The sequence below is a fragment of the Tyto alba genome, unplaced genomic scaffold (genome assembly GCF_018691265.1).
Source record: "Tyto alba isolate M040663 unplaced genomic scaffold, T.alba_DEE_v4.0 Super-Scaffold_6, whole genome shotgun sequence".
NCBI lineage: Eukaryota > Metazoa > Chordata > Aves > Strigiformes > Tytonidae > Tyto > Tyto alba.
The window spans coordinates 4,503,591-4,529,065 of record NW_024881327.1 but is presented as its reverse complement, the minus strand read 5'-3'; the positions used below and the strand labels follow the sequence as shown (position 1 = coordinate 4,529,065).

The following is a 25,475-nucleotide window of genomic DNA, read 5'->3' as shown; positions in this document are numbered from 1 at the left end:
ATTATTTGACAAAGAATGATGACAGATGCACACTTTGTGATCAAAAATAAAATCTTATAACCAGGTTTATGTGTGTGAATATTGAAATTCTACTTTTAGAGATTTTCCATGTTTGCTAAGCATTATTTGCTTTGTGAATCTCAGCTGCTAGAATGTTAAAGGGACATGAAAAAATTAAAGATATTAATTAAAAAATGCAAATTAATATTAATTCAAAACTTTTTTAATTACATATTTATTCTCAACTTTCTGTAGGTATCTACTGACGATTATATTGTACTTTTTCCCTTTATTTTACATCTCTATCTTATAAGCTTAAAATATTGCAATTTCCCTCCTATTCTCATCGGTTGTGACCCCTTCCTCCTCCTTTCCTTCACAAACACCTGGGCAGGATTTTATCTTTGGCTAAATATTAATACTACAAGAACTATAATTTCTCTAATTTTTTAATATCCTATTCTGTAATCAGCTTTACTGAAAATAGCTTAATAAAAGAAATCTATATTGAACAAAATTTTTAACCTTATGTCTAGTCTGCATGTTGTTTGGCTTTGAATCTTCTCCCACCGCTTCAGAGACAGGACGGTTCATTGCTAGTACAATAAGGATCCCATTAAATTACAACAGCATGTAGTTTGAAAGGATCTGTTGAAACTAACATTACAGAGGCGGCGAATTCACTTTAAAATTGCTAGTGGTTTTGACCCACAAAGTCTCCTGGCTTCATAATTTAAAGACGACTAAACGTAAGTGAGATGTATTATGTTTCTCTTTAATGCTATGAAATAGCTTAAATGAGTTCTGATGTTCATTTTAACTCAAATTGTAGTTCAGTTACAGGATAAACCATTTTAAAAAAAACCAAAAGAAACAAACAAAAAACCCCTCAGATTTCATATTCTTGAATAATTTTCTTTAATATCCAAGTATTTCCTAAGTTTAAGAGTAAGCGCTATTGTGTGCGCCACTCCTAAATTACTGCCACCCACCTATTATCCAATTTAGACCTAGAAGCAAGTAATTCAGTTTTATTTGCTTACCAGTACCTCTTCATTTATTTTGCTAACAATTTGAAACTGCTTTGAATGTAAATGCTGGTGTTCCATTCTGTAAGCAAATTATTGATATTTTTCAATTAAAACGTAAGCCCACAAGGAACTGATGCTTTCCTGATACCTGGGGTCAGCAGCCTTGGCTGCTTCAGTAAACAGATACTTAAGTAAAGGAAAGAACAGAACTTCAATGTAAATGAGCCACCAGAGGGGGCTCATCCAGCCTTCTGAGTATAATAGAACTATATTGACATTGGCAAAAAGTTAATTAAACATTTTTATAGAGGTTGCTGACTGAGCTCAAAACAAAGCACATTCCCTGGCTGATACTCTACATGCCTGAGAAGCCTAATGAAATCAGAAAAGGTTGTTTCTTTAACAAACATGGAATACATTTCTGATTAAATAAGGATAATTAAGTTTCGAAATGTGTGATACAGCATTCGCCTACACATACACAAGCCTGTTCTTCATCCCTCTTTATTTTCTCCAGATAAGGAGAATTTCAAAGTGCCATTAGACTACAAGACAAAAAAATACAAGATTATAATTTCACCTAAAAGATGTAGAAGTATAACAAAAACAGAGCCACATAACTATTACAAAGATATTAAGTTCTAATCAAATATAATTTATTGTTGTGGCACTTACCTAATTCTGTATTTAGTTATTACACTTAAATGAACATTGCCATACTAACTTTGAGTTTACTATCATAATACAATGCTCTCATTTCAAATCGTAGTGGACCCAGATTCAGAAAACAAATCACTCAAGCTCCTGTTCCGAAGGATCCCATGGTTACTATCAAACCCATGAACATTTTTTGAAAAGGAATACTGAGATAAGAATTACTCAGGATTTTACATGGTGCTTATTGAAGAAGAAAGCAAGAAGTTTGCAGGGGTTTGTTTTGTTTGTTACTTTTCCATGGAACTAGGTGTTTCAACAGTGGTAATTCAGATGAAGGGCAGGCAGGAGAAGGATGATGATAAAATAATTTCCTAAATGATAAGCACCTTTCAGTATAAACACCTAGGCAAATCATTGCAATTCTCTCTATGTATTTCTGCACATTATGTACCTTAAATATTCATTCCCAATTAACAGAACTCTACCACAGACTTAAGTCATATATTTATTTGTGTCAACCATTACCAGCTTTCTAAACATTGAAAGATTAATTTGATTACACTTTTCTCTTACTTCTGCCTGGACACTTTGCTTTAGAAGATAAGATTAAACGTAATGTGCTATTACATTTATCTGTTCTTTCAAGCCTCAATAAAAAACTGAATTATCTTCAATACCACATAAACATCGTAAGTTTTAAAGTGAACTTCTGAGCAATGTGAGGATACTATGAAAAGCTCTTTGCTCTGTAATGTCACCAATACTCAAGCACTGGAAGAAAAATCAACCTGAGAAGACCCAAGACTAGTTACAGTTCCTTTAAGTTCCACTAAGCACTTTGGAGGGCCAAGCTTCTCCGCACAGCTATTTTACCTTTAGTGAGCACAACTTTTCATCATTTGTCCATATCAATCAGCAACAATCAAGAAAACAGTTACAACTGCTCTCCAGTTGGCTTTCTGAAGTTATCCTTCCCAAGAATATTTTCAGACACAAATAAGATCTTTCTTGTTTTTCTCACTGAATAACTGCGTTTTTTAAGAGAGTCAGAAGAGGTTATTAAGAGCTTAAATTAATGAAGGGTCATAGGTGTCAATCTCCTGCTTAAAAACAGTTAACAAATTAATTCTTAGGACTGAATTAAGATTTACTACCCAACCCCCTTGTGCCATAAAGCTAACCAGTTTCTTCACATCACATACCGATTAAAAGTTTATTTTATATTGTTGAGCATCTTATCAAATTAGCAATTATCACATACTTTTTACAGCAGAACGGTTCTAAGATTCTCTAGGAATCTGGGGTATAAAATAACACTTACAGAAACCTTTAAAGCCTCTTATCAGTATATACTGAGTAGCTAGAAAAGGACAGAAGGCATTTAACTCTTACAACTGTTTTCTTCATGTGTGTTCACAACAGGGTAAAATTCATCCCTGTTCAGAAGTCAGCATAAAAAGACAACATATACACAACACACATATTCCACATATATTTATTTATATACGGAAGCCTGAATTTCATAGTTCTTCAAAATGCAGTGTAAGAGTGACTTCCAAACACTATCAACAGTTCATGCACCATTTACAAGAAAACCCCACCTTTACAAAGCTCAGCTTTATGAAAATAATATTGCTTTCCAACAGCGCATGTGATTCTCACCATCATAATATCAGGGCTAAACAGAAACTTGGCAACTGGACATTTATAAGGCCTATTGCATCTCCACACATTAATCAGACAGTATTACCTTACTTTATTGTAGGGCTGAAAAGCATGTTAATCACTTGTGCATGCTAGTTCAGATTGCAAATCTCTAGTTCTCATTCTCTGGGCAACATGGATATCCAAGCTCTGAAAGTCAGGATTACACTGTAACCTCTCCAAGATGTGAAATCACTCCCATCTATCCACTTCTGAACTTCAAAAGCTACTAGTGAAGACATGAGCAAACCCACAGTCTTGGCACAAGCATCGCATGCTTCTTACACTGCAAAAGACCACCTTTAAAAACACAATGCCACTGGGTGAATACATGGATTGAAAATGATGTAACAGGAAATTGTCATTTGTATTTGTATTCCAAGTCAATTGTTTTTTTCCCCTTAAGAAATTTTTTTTCAGTGGGAAACTATGAAAAGCTGCACATTTCAAGGCCACTTACAGCATAAGCTTATAGACATTTTCTAGTAATAAACACTGCAATCGGGAATATATCTTCATTGTCATTAAGGTGGCAAAAACACAAGTGTAGTATCCACCTCAAAGCAGAGATTATATGCAGATATCAGACCATATTATACAAACTCCAGCTAATGCATGTGGAAAACCTGTTTCTTGAATGCACAAAATCAATGAGTTTGGTAACTAGGCATATATATTGGTGATGCTTTAAAACTGTTGAATATACTGGTGGTAAACTATTTGAAACTGTGTAGGGAAATCCAACAGATACTTTGAAGTAAATACTTGTAAATAACAAAAACAAAACAAAACAAATTAGAAAGTGGCTGAAAAAATGTCCAGAAGGAAAGAACTGGGGGAAATGAGTAAAGGTTTTGAACAATATCACTGTTAGACTATACTGTGTCCGTTTAGTAGGCACATTAGAAACACATGCTAGCTGCATAGTAAAAAAAAAAAAAAACAAAAAAAAAAAACCAAAAACTCACAAACAACAAAATCAGCCCTTTCCATAGAGAACATTTCTGAATTCTGTACCTAAAGATTCTCCACTTTGGGTACAACTTATTTAGTTCCTAAAAGTGGGGTTAGGTTTCAGATTTCCTGAAGAGTCTAAATAAGTTAAAAGCCTTGTGCCTGCTAAAATTCAAAGGTGAATTGTCACCAAATTCCTTGGAAAATCCGCTATAATCTTATTTGAAAACTGTATCCTTTTCACTTACTGATGGATTTAATCTACACTGAATATCTTTGAAAGATATTCTTGATTTGTCCTTGGTTTTCTTCAAACAGAATTGAGTGAATTTTTAGTCTTACTATAAAAAAAGACACATTAGGTATCAAACGTTTCATGATAGCAATGAAACAGTTCAGGTCAAAATAAAAGAAATCTGAAAAAAAAAAAAAAAAAAAATTGAAGCAGAAACTGAACATTTGCTAAACTTAGCAAAATCTGCATTTCAGCCAAACATTAGCTGGGGGAAGTATTCTTAATTAATTTGGGAAAGGATGCATACATAACATTTCTTTGTTTCCCAGAAGGTTGAGTCTCAGAGCACCTTGTACAAAGCCTGCACCTTTAAATATTCACAGAAACTAATGAGGCACATCTTGTTCTGATTACCACTTTTTTTCATATCATCCACTGATAAACACTTTGTAGATTTTAGTATTTTAAGGATCATTTACCTTAAAATAACATTCTATCTCATAAATAGATTGTAGAACTTCCTCCTAGTCGGCTCTTGATCACCTCCTCCAATATTCCTCAACTGTCTAACAAGGTATTTTATCACCTAAATCTCATCCCACTGGCTTTTTCCTGCATACGCAGTAAACTTAAACCAGCTTAACTGAAAACTCATAGCACTCTTGTCCCACTGAAATTCTCATTTCACATAGAAAATGCAGTTAAAAAATGACTGCTCGCTAGATGATTTTCCCTCACTGATACGAAGGAAAACTGAAGTGACACAACAGAGAATAAGACCTATAATAAGAACACAGTAACATGCATTTACCAGACAGACTAAAAGGCTGGTGTCTACGAGACACAAAGCAATGAATGAAGCGGCTTTGTTCTCTCCTATTACCCAGATAAGAATGAAATACTTTTCACAGCTCTGAGACGTTGCTGTCCTACTAGCTTAAAAAAGCCACGAGATTGTGTCAACTAAGGCACAGCTATTAGTGGCACTGGGTCAACAGTTTCATTACATTCATGACGCATAGATAAAATTTTCCCTTTCTGCTGCATGCTGTGAAGTCCACCCCTGGATCCAATTAATAGCAGGTACAAATCTGTTTTTAGATCAAGCGCCCTACAGTTGCAATTTTTGCAACTGTTTGCTTTAGAAAAGTGTTGACGTTCCCCATGGTCCCCTGAGCATGAGTCCTTGGTGGTACGTGAGAAAAAAAGCTGAGAAGGGCCCTCCTTTGAATTACACAGCCCAGTTTACTCAACACAACAGATGACTAGATTATGACGCACGTGTGTCTGCCTTCATATGCTGTCTGTTCAGTTATGGTTGCGATTCCTCCATTTAACCAATATTCACTTTTTTTTTTTTTTTTTCAGTGAACTAACACTTTGTTACAACTTTCCTTCTAGGCTGCTTTTTAAGAAACATTCTTTCAACTGGAACACAAGGGATAAAGGACAAAGGAAATAAGCCATGTTTAAAGAAAATGCTACAACTGTAAAACCTTATTTTCAACCCGTGTCTGTCTTGTATATTCAGACTGTAGGCATTCCTACAGGGAAAGAGTATTTCTTTATATGCATGTCATATCTAGCAAATTAGAAACCTGGTCTTATTAAAATTAGAACTTTTAGGCAATATCAACAGAAACAGACATGTTTTGTTAAAAATGACAAAAGGAGAACAAATTCGGTAATTTCAAAGAATCTTTATAACCCTTCCCACCTCCCACTTCTTGCAATAATGACAGTGCTCAGCTTATGTCTGCAAATACCATCTTTTCTTCCATTAAAGACCACAATTAATAGTGAAAATAACTAAGCATGGGTATTGGGGTATTTTTATTGCAACAAACAAAAGAGACTATTGCTATGACTCACTCTAACATAAACAAAGTAAGCATATTATATATACAACCTAATAGGATCAGATCAAAGCTTTGTATAGCCAACAAATGGAAGGGACACTCAGGAGGACGAATGGGTAAAAATTATGCTAAAAAAAGTGGGGAAAAGAACGCCAAACTGTTCATGTACTCACTCTCTCCATATTTTGAAGAAATTGTCACTGCTTCACAGAGACAGTTGCCACAAGGTCATAAATATTCACTGTGACACTCCCACCCCATTACATTCACTTAAATAGTTCAGAATCTACAAAACTTCCATCTGCAGAAACACAGATGAAAAGGACAGACGTCTTAATTGGAGGAGATGAATGACAAAGAACAAAAATGAATAAAGCAGTGGAAGATACATAGAAAAAATAGATGAAGAGCTTCGTCAGGACAGAAAGCAATGGCCTATTAAATGAAATTGTAAGGAAGAAAATTCATAAATTGTAAAGGGCTGGAATTTTCATCAAGAATAAAATCAGAGCAAAGAATTCAGTTGCAGGTTGTAGTTAAGGCTATAATAACATTAAGAATCAGAAGACAAGACATTTTGTTGAAAGAAGAGTTTCTAGGATACATTAGCAAAAATCCAAATTTAGGTCTCAGATGAGACTTCTAAGAGCAAATAAAATATTTTTTAATTATTACTGGTTATAAATACATGTCTCCAGATGGGTTCATGTCTGCCTGCTTCAAAGTGTTTAATGGCATCATTCGACATTATAATAATATTAGTAGTATTATTACAACTGTACTTAAATCTATGTCTCAAGTATAACAAAATTATTACTCATGGTGCCATCTTTGAAAATTGCTTTATCTGGATTATTTTAAAAATTTCAAATTAGAGAAATCTTCCAGGAAAATACAAATAATGGCCTCCTTTTATATCTGTTTCTCATTATAATTCTGTTTATGCATTGGGTCTTCTTTATTTTGTATACTTAGCTTCATTTTAACAGAGTGTGATTTGCTTCGGAAGAAAAATGTCAAAAACATAGTTTAAAATAAAATACTCACAATCTCTTCCAAAACAAAAATTTCAGTTAGTCTAGGGCCAGAAAAAGATGTTTTCATTTTTATTTCTGCTATCTTAAGAACTGAACATCAGCTCTCAACTTTTCTTTGTGACCAATCCAGTTACATTTTGTCACCTCTGGGGAAATGTCTTCCCTACAGCATCTTACACAAAAACAGTTCCAGTACAACACACACACACTTCCATTGTCAGGTCAGTACACAATGAGGGCAGAGGGAGTTTACAGCATCCCTTAAGATCTAACCTTCAAGTGTCACAGCTGTGCTCCCTCTCCATACCATGAGAAGACTCAGCTAATTTCCCTTCTCAGGGGTGTTCATGTTTGAGCAGATGGAAGCCAGGCACTCGGATTTGGTGAAACCATGATACACTCCTGATGGGAGCAGCTAGGAAACTGAGGCTGTAAAGACCATTTCAAGATCTTCATGTTCTCTCATGTCAGCTGAGCCAAACTGAGTCATTACAGATAATTTCACCTACTACATTAGCACATGCACTACTGTCACCATTACAATAGATCATTTGAAAATGGAAGCCACGTTCACTTCAAAGTGGAAGTGACTGCAATCCTCTTTCTTTGACCGATATTCACTGGGGAAAGAGTGGAAAGATATATATACCATCTAACCTTAGACACTTAAAGTGTGTGGCGTCTACACTCCAAAGCAACTACTCTCCTCTATTAAGACAGATGTCTGGACCAATTGCATACTCAGTGGAATTAATACCAGATAGTCAGTGCTAACTTAGCCTCAGGAATTAACTTTCTGGACATTTCACATAAAAGAGTTTATTAATGGAAGTTTTCAACTTAGCTGGAATTTTTCAATGAATGCTGCAAAACATTCCAGGAACTATACCTTCAAAATCTATACAAAGACACATTCGCATTGTCTAGCTAACCCTGGAGTCCAGTTCATCTGGTCAGAAGACAGTGGGCACCACCCCCAAGTAGTGTGCTACTTCTAAACCTTAACTATCTGAAACTGCGTATACGCATGTGTTTGTCCTTCCATGGTCTGTGAAGGCAACCTACATGATCTTGTCCAAGCTGCAATGAAAGCAGATGTTTAGATTGAGATACAGCAGACAGGTAAGGATCCACGTCATTGTAGCTTGAAGTTTCAGGGGTGGTCATTCCAAAAACTACTAGAGTTAGCCTTCAGGAGGCTTCAGAAGGCTTCCAAGTGAGGGTTGAAGGTATATACACTCTTTGTGTACTACAGGACTTAGGAACAGTCCCCAGCTGTCTCTTTGCATGACCCACCATTCCCCTCTTACCTACGCAGGTGCTAGATGCCTCGGCAAGGAACCCTCGTGTGCAGGCCAGACACACCCAGCAACAGCCCAGCCATCTCCCCAGCTGGAGGACAAGGCAACCAAGGAATGTTGCAGGCTGTAGCTGCTAGACATTTTAGTAATATTTAAACTACAGTTTATAGTTGTAACTATTTATTTTAGCTAAACACATAAATACCATCTAGCGGCAACATTTTTTTTCCAATTTTACCACAAATTATAAGATAATTAAAACCTGGAAAGGCCCAGGATTGCACCACCAACAGCTGTGCAATGCTAGTAATGGGTGGTGGCAATAATGCACAAAACCTTCTTTTCTCAAGGTCTATGCAGCTCTGTATAATATATACTCTCTATATAAATATGTATACACACAGCTGGGCTAGTCAAGTAAAAAAACCCACCAGCTGCTAATACTTACTAGCTCCTAGTTAACAGAAAGCTGTAGAGAGCAGCACAGACAAGTTTTGCTCGCTTACTTACTTTTAGATTACTGATTTCTTACTGTGATTGATCACAAAAATAGAAACAAACACAGGAAATATCAGTATTCCCACTGCCCTCCTGTCAGTTTGACATTAATTTCTGAAGTTGTTCTTTAGTTTATTTTCTGCTTACATAAACCTTCTGCTTATAGTCACGGTCACTTTGAAACTATTCACAAAGCAAGAGCTATATAAAAAGAATATATTAAAGCCTGAGGACTACAGAGGTCATACAAAATCGAAAAATATAAGCAACCTATCAGAGATTATTGCATAGTTGAAAGGCAATGCTCTTACAATGCACACATAATTAAAAAAAAAGCCAAAACAACAGAAAACCAAACGAACTTACAGCCATCTGACTTTAATGGAGAACTAGTTATTTGTGGAGCAAAAGCACCTGTCTTCCCATTATAACTCTGTTTTCTAGCTAGTAATTTCTTATGATTCATGCAGTGTAGGTTTATCTGAAATAGACTACAACAATAAAACCACAATCAAAATAATTATAGAAATATGAATTTGCCTCTCTCACTTAGTAATTTTAGAGCCAAGAATTTATACTTTTTTCTCAGGAAACTACTGAGGTGGCAACAGAAACAGAGCATCCGTAGACCATTCTCGCATGAATCAGCCCACAAAAACAGTACTGTCTTTTGTTCATTACATTAATAAATACTCATAATTATCTTGTCTAGATTTGTGGAAGGCACATAGGGCCACAATCATTACATTCCCCCAAACTGCATTAGTAGACTATGGCACGAGTTACCCTGCAAAATGCCATTTCCTGAGATGGTCACCCTTAAACCTGCCTCCAGGAGGGAGCCACTACACCCAGTGACACATCAACTTCTAGGCAACATGAATAAAGAAACTGCAGGTTGCTTCTCTACCAATATAAGGTTTCTCAGGAGTCTTCTGCTTTCAATGGGTCAAAACAAGATCCTTGCGCAGCTCCACAGAGGTGAATGTCCTTGGGTGGGCATTCTGGAGGTCTTGCCACACCTCTTGCCTCTCTATGACAATACAATCCCTCCACACTGTGCAAATTATCAATTCAGGAGCTGAACCTTTCATCTGTTGGGAAGCTGAAACAAGATTTTTTTGCCTGAAGCCAGGTAGTTTGAGATGTAGACACAGAGTGTGACAATAACATATGTCACCCAAAATTGCTGTACCTGTTAAGTGGTGTGAATTGAGCTAAAGGGAATTCTCTTTGCAATTTTTCTAAGACCATTATGACTCTTGCTTTAAGGTGCATGAATCTTGTATGCAGGACAAACAACTGTTTGCAGACAGACGCAGCAAAAACGATTTTCCCTGGCTCTTAATCCCAGGTACCCTCTCCTACCAATGGAGTGATTGTGGAGTAATAGCCAACAAGTGTAATATGCAGGTGAAGTGCAAATGACAAGCTATATAATGGTAGCCATTCCTTCCCTTCCAAGCTAATTCTGTAGCAGAGTCAAGATAGTCACATCTCAAGAGGAAGAGATGCAAGCTTAGTCTGAGGGAAGATGTAAAGTCAAATCCTGTTGCACATTTTGGAAGCATATACTATAACCACACTGTGCTAAATGAGGGACCCAAAGCATTTATAATTCCTACCCACACATTCTGTAAACCAACACATAATTAACCAGAAACTTATTATTAATGATAAAAAATAATTAGAGAATTAATTAATGCATATTTTCCCAACACTGAAAATAAACTAAGAAATTGTCTTCTGTTGAATCTGAAAACCATTAGACTAATCAAAAATAAAAAACAAACACTATTAGTCAGAAGTACTCACTGCTTGTACCATTCCCTCCCTTCTCTCCCACTGGACTTCAACATTCTTTCCATTCAGAGTACCTTATCTCCAGATTCTGAGAATTCTTTGCAATCATTTTCTTTCTTTTATTTGTGTGTCTTTTTTTTTTTTTTTTTTACCAGCACTTTTTCAAATTTGGCATTGTTTATTCCATGATGAGCTATAAACTTTCTTAATTTCCAGTGTAGCTCACACAATTCTCCAGCTTTCCTTATGTTCATCATGGTTGGAGGTTTATGAATGCTGTACACATGTTCACTAGCACCATTCTGATATCTACATGTCCATTCTGATGCTACCTGAGATTTAGGAAGTTTACACCTAGGTCAAAACACTGATGGCATCCCCAAAGGATAAAATATTTCAGTTTAGTTGTATTGATACTATTTTCTGTGTCATCAAATTTAACTTACAGGACATTTTTTCCTGACCACTGCTTTCAGTACTACTAGTGGAAATTAGGTATCATACATGTTTAAAAACACAGAAGTGTCATGGAGCCTGTCCCCTTATTTCACCTTCAGCAAATGATAGGTACATCTGTCTGATTTTAACAAGGCATGAATTTATACCTCAGAAAAATAAATTAATGAGCAACACTGGGGACAGTTGTATTTCTTAGAGCCGTCAGCTCAGATATATCAATTTATATTCCTCAGTATATCCTTTATTTTAAAAAAATTCTACATAATAAGTAATGAAGCAAAAGATGAAAGACCTTCATGATAATTCTAATCTCATTACTCTGCAAGATATATTTGTACTAGCTTATGATCGGGAAGATGCTTACAGTATGCAAAAATTCTACAATTAAAACCTGTATTCCCCTGAACATATTCACTAAAGTCAACACAAAAGCATATGCCAGGTAACGTAACATATGAGATTAAAGTTCAAGTCTAAGTTTAGACAAAAGTAAGACATGGGGAGAGCAGTGGGAAGATGAAACCTTAATTAGAGCTGTGCAAGACATTCTTACTGTGCTCTTAGGGTCTTGGAATCTTCTACAACGAAAAAAAAATCTGTGCTATTCTCACCAGTTTCTATGTATATCTTTTAAATTCTTACTACTGCCTTTGGTAACGTGTTTTTTGTTTCGCAAATGGGTTAGTTGCACCTTTTGCCATACTTGCATCAGAGTCTCATCAGGATCTCCAAATAAGTGACCCAAACTTGTATTCTCAGTGGTATCAAGAGAAGGTATTTCAAACCTTATTTCAGAGGGCATAAAATATGGGGCGGAAAGCTAAGTGCTCCAGAGATCCAGCAAGGCAAGTATTCAGAGATATTTATGAACTCTGGTCGCTGCACATCAGCAAACATGCCTTTCATAAAGAGGAATAATTTACCATTTTGTCTATCTAAACAGAACATTCATACTCTTAAATTTCTGTCAAAATGAATGGCTACTGGATTAAGGAATCGTGCTTCTATAAACATACAAAAGTTGACTTTGTGCTACTACTTATTTTACATAGAACATAATAAAATACCTAAAGTTTTGATCTTTTATAAGCACAGGACAGAAATGTTATTTTGATGGTGATTAGCCGAACACAGAACAATCCAGCTGGGGGGGAAAAGATTTCTGTTTCCTTATTTGTTTGCCAGCTAACTCTAACAGAAATAATACATGCAAAATCCCTTTGGAAGAAAAATAGAATAATTACAAAGCTGATCATAATGAAGTAATTGCCACCATGATCTACAAATCTTAATAAGTTATATAGTTACTTGTCTGTGTATCATGACAGCCAGTTTTACAGTACCGATTGATTTATTTGGAATACTACCAGATACATTAAATGTATAACAGGAATACTTTAATCAACATTAACAGCATGCAATTATTTCTAGAAAAAAACTTGAGGCACATATTGGAACTATCTCATGGTTTAAAAATGTTAGATTTCTCTCTCGTAGCAACCTGTGCTCAGAATATAAAATAATAATAAATAAAAATAATATCATCTTTTTCCTCCCCATGTTGTCCTTTCTGTTTATACAAATATGATGGTTGTATACATGAATTGTAAAATCAGTTGCAGCCTTCATCAGGAAACTGCATATATGCTGCTTTGAGACATGCCTCTGTGATACCGTCCCCCACCTCCTTAACAGGAAGTGAATAGATTAAGCATTAAATACAGAGGGGTATAGGAGGACTTGAAACAAGCCACTACAGCCATCTGTGAAAATACAGAGTGCTATCATAGCTTCATTAACTTATTGACAACCAATTCAAAAGAGAATTCAAATTAAACAGAACCAGAATTGCTTGTCTACAGTTCTCCAAGCAAGATTTAATTGGTTAAATAAGGCATATCATTCCTTCTGGCCTGTATAGTGCCAGCCAGAAGTTCTTCCAAACAGAAATTACCTTATTACTTCTTTTATAAGGCCCTTATTAAATCAACAATCAGTCTCTAGAATCTTTTTTTCCTCCTCTTCTCAGCATTTCTCTCCGAAGCATGCTTCCAAAGTAGGCAGACTTAATGCAAAACACTATGCCCAATTTCTTGAAAAAAATTTGTACCGACTGATGTCAATCTTCTAAAACTGCTATTATGTTTAGCTCAAGAGCGCTTACAAGCTTCTTCCTGTTCAGATTATCCCATAAAAATTGTCTATATAATTTAGAAAGAAATTAAGGTCCTGACAGCATTTCAATATGGATATACTGGAGGCAGAAATGCATCCTCCTCTATGTAATGCCACTGTATATGATCCAAATGCAGAAAAGAGTACAAAGTCAGTGTACTGGCAAAGTGATGGAGTAGAGCCTTTCCTCACTCTTGCCAGGGCATTAGACAGCACAAACACCCCAGGTGCAGAATAGAGATCCATAAATGTCCACTGGTGGTAAGGACCAGTGACAGACTGTTACCTTGCTGGAGCAACAGGCTTAGGAAAAACAGGCTGAAGCCTGTAACTCCTGCAAAACAAGACAGTCTCTTGGCCCATGTGAATCTCTTTAACAGGTATAGGCATGTTTTAGCCCAAAAAATTCTTGAATTCATGGGCTTCAAAAGAACCTACTACTCCATGTATGAGTGGTACCTCATGAAGGCTTTTCACATCAAGTGCAGAAGTATCTTCAATGTTTTTGCAAAACTTAAGTTATACAAAACATTCTTCTCTAGGTATAATAGGAAAAATGATGGCAATGAAGTTTAGGACTATGGTACATTTGAAGTAATTTATTAATGCCCATATTACTCCATTAGTATCACATGTATTTGAACATTTGCTCATAACACACACCAGATCACTGTGCACATGGGAGGACTTGTGCTCACTGGCACTTGGGAAGTCTAGATACATCAGTTCTTAGGCCAAGGAAGAAAATATGCCTTCATGCTCGCATGTTGCCAGTTCTCTAACCAGGCTTCAGAATTGTCTGCAACTATACATAAATAGACATTTCAAATCAGAAAAAAACCCCTTATTTTCTGTTATTTTGTCCTCTGATGCAGTCACACTATTAAAATCAGACAGATTTCAGCATATTTTCAGGACTCCAAATAATGCATTTGTTGTCTACAAATGTACTTTATAGTGCTCAACGTACAATATGGCTCAATTTTTGCATCCTGTCAAAGACTTTTCTCCATATTCTCACCTAAGATTTTTCCAAGTCAAGTCTGTATTTTATACCTTCAATGAATATAAATATCTATAACAGATACACACACATATACACACATATAAAATACTTGTATTTCTCAGAGACACATGCAAAGATGAACAGAGCAATTGAAAGAGAAGACAAAGTTTAAATAAATTAGTCAGTTTGAGCTCAATCTTATCTCTTTTCAGTTGGCTTGAGTTTTTTTAAGGCTACTGTTATGATACTGGAAATCCATGTGCTTGACTAGTGCTACGCAATTAAGCCTACCAAATAATACTGAAAATCTGAGAAATTCAGTTATTAAGGAAGCATTATCAGAGTAGCAGTTTCTCTTCTCTGTTTCTTGACTATTCATAAAAGTCTCCTTGAAATATTCCCTCCAGATTCTTTGATAAAACCAAAGGAAAAGCTTTAGCAGCTGAGACCTTTAAACACACTTAGGATAACACAGGGCAACTGATGAAGTTCTACCAGTAATGTGTGAAGTAGAATGAAGAAAACAGTGTTCAGTTTTTACTTTACAACACGAAGTGCAGAACTAAGATTTTAAATTCTAACAGATTTTATTGTATCTGCACTGACTTTGTGTTTGTTCCAACATCTCTCAAGTTATATCAGAGTAGTTAAGAAATACTAAGACAAGTACTTTTGGAAAAAAAAAATAAAAATAAATCTAAAAATATTTTCTGACAGTTCATAAAGACCTTGAATTGTGGAAGACTGGCATTTTTAAGTTTTAATTTGATTGCATGTTATGTCAAACTAAATTACCCATGATGCCCAGGTATAGGAGTTGCTGCAACTTTAAAATAGAGGGCTAGATAAGGAAAAAATTTGAAAATAGTTACTTTTAAAGGATTTAACAGCTACTATCAGTTTTGAAAGATACTTCATTAGTGTCATTCCCCTTATAGTTTTCAGGAACCTGCTAACTAGATGATGTTCGGTTAAACTATCATAATTACATATACAAGGGAGAAAATTAAAATACTGGTTAAATTCTAGCTTGTAAACTCCCGATCCCCCCTGAAGATATACTTTTTAAGCATACTTATACATGATACCTATGTAAGAAGCTCTTCCCCCTCTCATAGTTTATTTTCAAATTAGAATTCTTCATTGGAACTGAGAACTTCTGAATCCTGTCTTAGCTCTGCTACCAGCTACATGAGTCTGCCAAAAATCAACAATTTAATGTCTTTGGTTCTTTGTGTAAAATGAATCTTCTAATATTTTTCTCTCAGTATTGCTATGAGGACAAGTTAATCTCTCTCACTTAAGTATTTTGATGTAGACAATTAGACTCAAAATGAAAACAGAAGTTTGAATTCCAAGTGGAGTTCGTTATGTGATATATGTAAAATTAAATTATTTATATGTAAAATTAAATGATTTATATTTAAAACTAAATGATTTCACCATAGCTCATAGAAAATTCTTTGCCACAAGTGGCACAACTGAAAAGGACACTATCATATAAGTTAATAACTCTGGAAAAAGATGACCAGTCCTGAAGAGCTCTCTTTGCTAAAGAACTTTTAAGTGGAAAAGTTTCACACTCTCATACACATTCGGACGTTTTCTATCTTTCATTCACTTTTAAATGAATTTCTGAAAAATAAACTATTGCAGTTTAGCATACATCACAGTGGATGTATAACCTATAATGACACAACATGAAAATCTTGCTCATTAGATTCAAAAACTTAATAGAAGAGGAAAAATGTTTGTTTACTTTTCACTAAAATATAGCAAGTTAATAATAGCAGGTGTTAAACGTAAGATGTTTAGCAGGGTTTTCTTCATGATCAGGCTGAAAGTCAAAAAGCCAAAATAAACTTTTTTTTTTTTTTTTTTTCCTAGCAGTATGGATATAATGTAACAGTTAACAACGGAAAAGAAGAACTTACAGGTAAAACAATCTTTTAGCAAATTTCTGCTGTGACAGAGCTTCACGTGTCCCTTCACATTACTTCCTGGGTTCATTTCCTAGAACAAACAGAAACAAGACACATGTGAAACCATTTATATCATGTTGAAATATTGTAAACCTAAACGTAATAGCCTTAAATCATGTTAGGAAGCAAGCTTCGGAAAAAATCTTAATGCTGGTATCTTCTAGATGGTACAACCTGAAAAAACACTTCTGGACTTGAAAGGTAGTCTTAAATAATCTTTATCAAATCCTATACCAGATACTGGCTTCCATGCATCTTTCTGTAGACTCTCAGATTGATTTGAGATTAATTAAAGATTAATCCTTGGTCTCCCTGAGCACAGAAAAACCATACATGATTTTCCCGTTATCATCCACACTAGTGGAAAAAGCCTTTTTGTAGCCAGCTAACCCGTATGGCATTGGCAGAACACTATTCAAGAATAAAGCCAAAAAAAAAAAGAAAAAAAAAAAAAAAAAAGAACACATCATTTGTTCACTAGCAATGTTTTTACACACATTTGCTTGCAAAACAAAGAGTAAAACACATTAAGCATTTAACTAAAATAGTTGTCTTATGAGGGCAACAAATAGTCACTCTATCCAGCAAAGGACACAAACCAGCTAAACCTGAGCTGCACAGGAGCACGTGGCGGGTGTTTGCAGTGGGCAAGTTCCTGCTGGGGGGGGCAGAGGCCCCCAAGCTGCCACCCTGACCTGTTGCCTGAGGAGGTTTTCTGCTTGACAGGGACTTGGATCGGGATATTGTGGAGATGCTGCTGTAGACTATTACCCTCTGCTGCTCTTCCACACAGGCACCAGTGATGATGCCAGGGGTAATTAGCAAAGCACCAAGCACTGACTACATGGCTGTGGGATATGATGGGGGTGTGTGGGAGGGTTGTCAAGGGCATGGAGAACGCTCAGGCAGTTTTCTCCTTAATCCTTTCAGAAAGGTAGAAGGGTGGGAGGAGTAAACAGATCTTGCAAGTCAACAATTTATTGTGCAGTTAGTGTGAGTAATGGGGTTTTAGTTTTCATATGATTACGGGATGCTCTACGGGGACAGAGGATTGTTTAGCAGAGATAGCATCCACCTAAGTGTGGAAAAACATTTTTGCCAATAGGATAGCCAATACAGTAGTGAGAGTTTCAAACCAGGAATAACAGGGGCAGGAGAGGATGACCAACGATCAAGCAAGGAACTGAAGGACCAGGTTGGTAAGCAAAGAGTATGAGGCGATGTGAATAGGAGGAAATTTGCAAGCAAAAACCCAGGGCTTTAGGGGATCCACTCCAACTGTGTCCACATACATAGGGAAATGCCTGCCAGAAAGAATTCTGGGGAAAGCTCTCCTACCTTTTCTGGGAAATCAGCATGCTTTTGTACCTCTCCAAAGAGCCTTCACGCTAATGCACACAGCATAGGGAAGAGGAGGATTAAGAGGTCTGCGTGCAGTTGGACCTCAGTGGGATCACAAAGACATGTGTAGGTTAACTCACACGAACATGAAGGGCAACAAATGTTCCTACTGGTATATCTGCAGCATAAGGAAGACTAGGGAAAATGGTGGTCCACTGTTGAATGCTAAAGGCAACCTGTCACAAAGGATATGAGGAAGGCCAATACACTGAATGCCACCTTCATCTCACTCTTTACTGATAAAACCATCCCTCAGTGATCCCAGGTCCCTGAGATCAGTTGGAAAGCCTGAAACAAGGTAGATTCCCCCTCAGTGGAGGAGGATCGGGTTAGGAAACATTTAAACAAACTCGACACACACAGATCCACGTGCCATAATGAGATGCACCCACACATACTGAGGGAGCTGTGATGTCATTGTAAGATCATGGTGATCGCAAGTGGGGAGCAAATTCTGAGGACTGGAAGAAAGTAAACATTGCCCCTACTTTCAAAAAGGGCAAGAAAGAGGATCCAGGAAACTGCAGGCCAGTCACAGCCTCACCTCAATCCCTGGAAAGGGAATGGAGAAAATAATCCTAAAAACCATTGCCAAAACACAAGTAGGACAAGAAGGTGTTTGGGAGTAGTGAGCACAGATATATGAAGGGGAAATTGTGCCTGACCAACCTGATAGCCTTTCATGACCAGAAGGCTGGCCCAATGGACAAGGAGAGAACACTGATCATTGCTTATCTTGATATTAATAATGCTTCCACCACTGTCTCCCATTGTCACCTCCCTGATAAACTGATGAAACACAAAATAGATAAATGGAGAGTCAGGTGAACAGAAAACTGGCTGAACTGCTGGGCTCAAAGTACTGTGGATCAGCAGCACCAAATCCAGCTGGAGGCCAGTCAGCACAGGGCACACCCCATGGGTCAGTACGGGAGCCAATACTGTTCAACAACTCATCAGTAACTTGCAAGATGGGACAGAAATGTACCTTCAGCCAATTCACAGCTAATACAAAACTAAGAGTAGTTGATACACCAGAGGGTTGTGCTCCCATTCAGAGGGACCTTGACAGGCTGAGAAATGGGCCAACAGTAACCTCAAGAAGTTCAACAAAGGAAAATGCAAAGTCCTACACCTGGCAGGAACAGTCCCATGCACATTGGCAGAAAAGGATCTGAGGGACAAGCTGGCCATGAGCCACCAGTGTCCCCTCACAGCAAAGGTGGATGACAGCAACCTGGACTGCATTAGGAAGAGTATCACCTCCAGAGTATCATCCTCTACTCAGCTCTGGTGAGCCAGCCTGAATGCTGAGCCCAACCCTGTGCTTCCCAGTGCAAGAGAGACACAGGCTTACTGGAGCAAGTCCAGTAGAAGGTCTTGAAGGTAATTAAAAGACTTGAGCATCTTTCGTATGAGGAGAGGCTGAGAGAGGTGGGGCCCTTGAGAAGAGAAGGCTCAGAGGGATCTTACCTGTGCTTCTAAATACCTGATGGGGGGCAGAGTAAGGAAGGCAGAACCACACTCTTCTCAATGGTATCCAGTAGAAGGACAAGAGGCAATGGGCATAAATTAAATACAACACATCCCATTTAAACATAATGATATTTTTTTTTTTCCTGTGAGGGTGGTCAACTAATGTCACAGGTTACCCAAGATGGTTGCAGAGTCTCCATCCTTGGAGATATTCAAAACCCAACTGGACACAGTCCTGGACAATGTGCTGTAGGTGACCCTGCTTTGACCAGGGACTTGGACAATGTCCAAAGGTCCATTTCAACCTCAACAAATCTGTGATGCTGTGAAGTTGTTTTATTTAACTGGTATGTGCTTCAAACAAATTGAGAAGAGGTTAAATTAATCACCCATGAAATCTCTTCTCCACGATGCATGAAAAAAAAAAAATACAAATCAACCTCATTGTGCTTTAGCTAGTATAAAAAATATCAAAAGGTTATAGCTGAACGCTAACAACATATAGTAACCCTGATCCTAATGAATGCCAACATGTCTTCTGGCCTCTCTGATATTAATGGCAAGACTATATAACCATATATTAAAAGCAATGGAAGAAATTCAGATACTCTGATCCAATTCACTGTAGAAGCCATAAAATTTTCCACAATAATTTCTGCTTCTACCTCTCCTAGATTTCTCTGAAAAAGCAGAATTTACATAAATATATAAATTCAGGCAGATATTCACATGTGATATTTAAAATGGATTAATCACAAATACATTAAATGTATTTTGTTTCATAATGGAAATATATACCGTACACCAAACAAGCATTACTCTGACCACTCAAAAAAAATTGTTACCATGCACTCTAAAAATGTGATTCAACTGCATGGTATTCAGTGGTATGGTACTTCACAGCATTTCACACCTATAGTTATGTGGGCATTCATGGGTTTATGACAGCATGACCCAAAGAACTGTTCCACTGCATGTGGAGAAATCAACCCCTGGAGTAATTTTTATAACTCATTGTAGATGAAAAGTCCAAAGAAAATTTTACAGTCAGTATATTACTTAGGAAAAAAAAAATCGCTTAGTTGAAATCCCACATCTTCAAGACAGCAGATTAAGGTTTTATTTTTCCAGAAGCTTTTTCTTTTTACAAGTTTGAATTTGAATTGTTGAAAATATATGACTACAAAGTATATTTCAAATTCTCTAACTACCTATTCCTCAGAGAAAAATTAAGCATCATAAGCATCATTCCCAGGGAGAACAAAGAATACATGTTAAACAAACATACGGTGGATTTCTATACATATGTACTCTTACAAAGGCACACTGCATGTATATAGTCACATGGGTACCTTTTGTGTTCATGTTGCTAAGGAAACAAACTTCTGTGCCAAACATATGATTACAAAGACATTCTCATTCTTAAACAGGGTATGTGTCTTTTTTATTTTTTAAATCTAGGGAAAAAAGCTAGTGTATAAGGTTACAGAAGAGCTCTCAATAGTCAAGAGCATGTGAAGATAATACAATTATAACATCTGAAATAGAAAGTTTTTTCATTCCATAGTGTTTATGTACTTAAATGTAACTTTAGAGTCTAGCCCAAAAGGTAGTAGATTACAGCATAAAGTTAGGACATTATTGGTTTTGCATAATAGAGAAGATGAGGCAGATAAACCTGAACTTTTCTTTGATTTGTTGAAAACTCAAAATCTATAGGAAACCTTCAGTACTGAACTATTCATATCAGACAGTTGTTTATCAATAGCATAAGATAAAATACCACAAAAACCTAGTATCCCATTTAAAGGAAGACAAAACAAGTTTGCTATGAAGAACTGTGTTCTGAAAACTAAGATATTAGCATACCCAGTAAAAAAGGACAAATCAAAGAACTATGTTACATAGAGTTCACGTTTTCCTGTTGTTTCATAGGACATTACACAATCTCTATTCAATACCTGTATCTGTTTTATTTATCTTCCTCCATCTGCTCTGCAAATGTTCTTGCAAAGCAGTTTCCCATGGCAACATCAAATATCACATAGTCCCAGTCTTCTGTTGGAGCACTTCTACCTGATCCATTCCTGAATTTCAAGCAGCATCTTTTTCTTCAGTACTTAAGTAAATATTAAATAAATAGAGCATTTAATTAAAAAAAAAAAAAAACAAACAACCAAACAAACAAAAAAACAATACATGAATGAAACAAATACCCATGAATAAAACCCCCTAATTAGGGAATTATTATTTTATTTTATTGTTTTTTATAATTTTATTTTTTGAGAGAATTACATTTAAGTCATCTAAGGCAGGTGTGTGAGATCTATATTATAAACAAACCTGCCAATCCATTGGTAGTTTTTACTTGAATAAAATTTCAAAATCATTATGTTACATGTAGGAAAACAAACTGTGCACAATACAAGTTTTAAAGAATAAGGATACACTGTGCTGGAAAGTAAGTTTTAGAATGAAAAGCCCACAATGACTGATTACTATGGGACAACTTCAGCTACATATTATCACCTACAAATCATTAATAGCCCATCTAGTTTTTTTATCCTCATGTTACAATTATCAAAGAAATATAAGAGGAAAATTTCTCAATATGTTTACACTCAAGATAAAAAAACTAGTGATTTCCTGAAAGTAACTTATAGTTTACCACAGAATCTATCTTGAGAACCCTTTCTCCCTGTTTTAAAAAGCAGTAGAAATACACATTCACTTTTAAGTGAAGAACTTCTGAAAAACTCAAAGTAAGCACTCAAACAAAAGAAAAAAAAGGAAAAATATGTTAAACTTCAGCACACTGGTTCTAGGTAAAGTTGTAACTGAATTGTTGTTCGAGCTGTAAATTTAAAAAGAATTGTCTTAAACTAGGAAAACTGGCCTACTGAATTTCAAAGTCTGATATCTGTATTTTAGATTTGTCTGACCAAAACCAGCAGAAGCAGCTAGGAACAGGCCCTATGGAGATTTAAAAAGTCATCAGACCTTCTGGGTCACTTCTACATCACCACATTTCAGTTTATAGTAGTTTATCACCTAGAGTTACTTAAAGAACTATTACATATTTATAATAAACAGCAGGATGAAATTCCCACAATGTTTTTCTACCAGTAATCACCTCCTTTCACCAATACATTTACTTGGGTTTTACTGAGCATTCTCTTTTGCTCATCTTGGAATTTGGCCCAAACAGGCTTTTTAGATTGGTCTAGGTTGCTGGTCTGCATGGTGACATTATGTACAATAATTCTGATATTTTTAGGTAGAATAGTTTCTTTACATATTTTAAACATAAATGATACTATGAGCCAATGTAGCAAATGTGGCAATTCCACAGAGCACAGGACAGATCTACAACAGGAGGACTGCTCAGCTGGTCTGTTGCACATGCAGCAAGTCCAGCTCACTTTACAAATATATACAAATGTTGCTGGACAGATAAATCCAAAATATAAATACAAAAGCCCTCCACATGCAAATCAGAGCACATGAAATATCACTTTACAAAACCACCTGGTAAGCTCACCTGCTGTTCTCCCAATGATTTTCTACCACCCATCAGCCAAAGTTCAGTGACTACAATTATCACTAGGCAGAACTTCTACTTGCAGTAAATTATAGATGCGTTTTATCATTACACTCTAAAAACCTTTATTCTGCATTATTTTTAACAAGTCATTAAAACATGCCCTTGATTTTATGAGTGATATGTTTATGATTTCTAATGTGTTTTATGTCTCAAATGCAGGTAGAAGCACTTCAAATACTAAGGTCACTAAGGTGACGCTAAAAAATGGTAATTCAGTTCTTTAATTGTTTGAACCTAACCATGCATGTGTTTTATTATTCTTCACTATATACAAAATGTTTGCCTTAAGTATGTAGATTGGCTTATAAGAAAATCAAGGGTAAAAAAATTTCAACCTAAACTACAGTGAAAGCTATAAAACTTACATTACTGCAAGTTTTCATCAAACCATAATTACTCTGTGATTTGTCCATAGGAGGATTAGATCTATACTAACTTTAAAACACCATAGTAAAAATATCAGTGATAGAATGATCAGTAACAGTCAATTTCATTACATGCAATAGATATATGTGAAATAAATTGGTTAAAAGCAAGGATGTTTTGAAAAATATTTTTCAAATATGCTACTTCAAAAATAATGACCTAAACTGAAAATAAAATAAAAACCTTAAAGGAATAACAACCTGTTTTTTCTTACAGTCTCTGAAAGACTATAAAGCCTTTAAATTATTAGAATCTATTCTAGAAATGGCTAAGCAGCCAGTACCGTATTCATTTATCCTTTGTCCTTCTAAGCTTTCAGGGTGCTGTGTAGCCATAGTAACTATGTCTTTTCTCTGTGAAATCCATTAGCTGGTTTCAGTCTGGGATTCAATACTACCATAAAATCAAAGCCAAAGATTAAAAGAAGTTATGATTAAAAAGAAGATTATTGGTGACAAGCATTTCTTCAGAAGCAATTTCTGCATATTTATGCTTTATACATAACAGCAAAAGAAACCAAAAGGTTAAAAGGTCACCAAAAGATAAATTCAAAATTAATTTTAAAACTTAGTTACCATGAGGAATGACACAATACCACCTCAAACTAGATCTCAGAGCAAAACTAGCCCTCATTTGCACTAGGCTGGTCAGTGCTGCTGTCTGGCTGGCCATCAACGAAACAATTCAACAGAGGAGCTTTCAACCCTGCCATCTCTCTTTTTGACAGTAGACTAAAGTGCAAGTGTTAGAAAGGACGAGAGACCAGGATTTGCACTGCAATTTGGACAAGCCCATGCAAAAGATAAAAGCCACCTTTGTTCCTACAGTATCTTTTGTGTGACAGTACAGACGACAAATAATCTGTGGAGTCTATACTGAGTCTAGCAATAAGAAATGGAAAACCTTCGACTCATTCCACATAGACAACTTTGAAAGGTGGCAGGTATTTCAGAAGACTAAGACAAGCTTTGCCCAGTATCCTATTTGGCAACTTCAATGCCAGTACAGTCCTGACATTTGTTACGGTAAACCAAACTGATGACATTGCCAAAGTTTGCTCGAATCCTAATTACCAGGAGTTACACTTGGCAACTAGGAGGAGCTACATTTTCCTGCAAGTGGGAAGGAATCAGCAAAATGCTGGAATATATTCCACAATCCACTAATTTAAAAATAAAGAATTCCTTGAGTCTTTGTACCAAGTACCACATTCCTTCACTAAAAATGTCATTGCCTCCTCAGCTGTTTAACTGCTAGTTTAACTTCTGCTGATTTGATTTTATGCTTCCATTCAGTTCTGCATTATTTTAGATTCAGACATGATTCAAAGATGAAATATCTGCCATGGTAAGAAGTGTGCCTGTTCAGGCTGGGGGAAGGGAGGATTCCCACTAAAAAGAGAAAATGAATACATACTGGTATTTTATTTCTGCTTTCTAGCTCCTTATTCTGCTACTGTCCTTCTTGTAACAAGCAACAAGACCTAATGGCAAGGCCATGTTCATATAGGATAAAGAAAGATTATTAAGAGGCCACCAAAATTACAAAATTAAATCATACCTGCATTCAATTGAAGAAAAAAAAAAAAAAAAAGAAAGAAAAAAAAAATATTTCACATGAGAGTTACCTGAGCCTAAAACTTCTACTTTTTCCCCTGTGATACACAACTTGTAAAGTCCTGATTTCACTGAAGTTAATAGCAAAATTGCCACAAACTTCATCAGGGCAAAGATTACATCCTAGGCATCTTTCTGACAAGGATGACATAACAGAGATTTAAAAGTTATGCTTCCTGTCATTATTGTAGAGGACAAAGTCATGGAATCATAGAAGTCATGACATCATAGTTTTTACATCTGACTTGGCC

At 36.1% G+C, this 25,475-nt stretch overlaps 1 protein-coding gene across 2 annotated transcripts in view; it reads right to left on the bottom strand.

Moving 5' to 3' along the window:
* Positions 1-25,475, bottom strand: part of MARCHF1 (membrane associated ring-CH-type finger 1) — a 246,852-nt gene that overhangs the window by 150,801 nt on the left and 70,576 nt on the right. For both annotated transcript variants that reach the window (XM_042808441.1, XM_032983903.2), the window contains exon 2: positions 16,654-16,732. The gene's annotated coding sequence lies outside the window, so the exon portion shown is untranslated. The remainder of the gene's footprint in view (positions 1-16,653; positions 16,733-25,475) is intronic.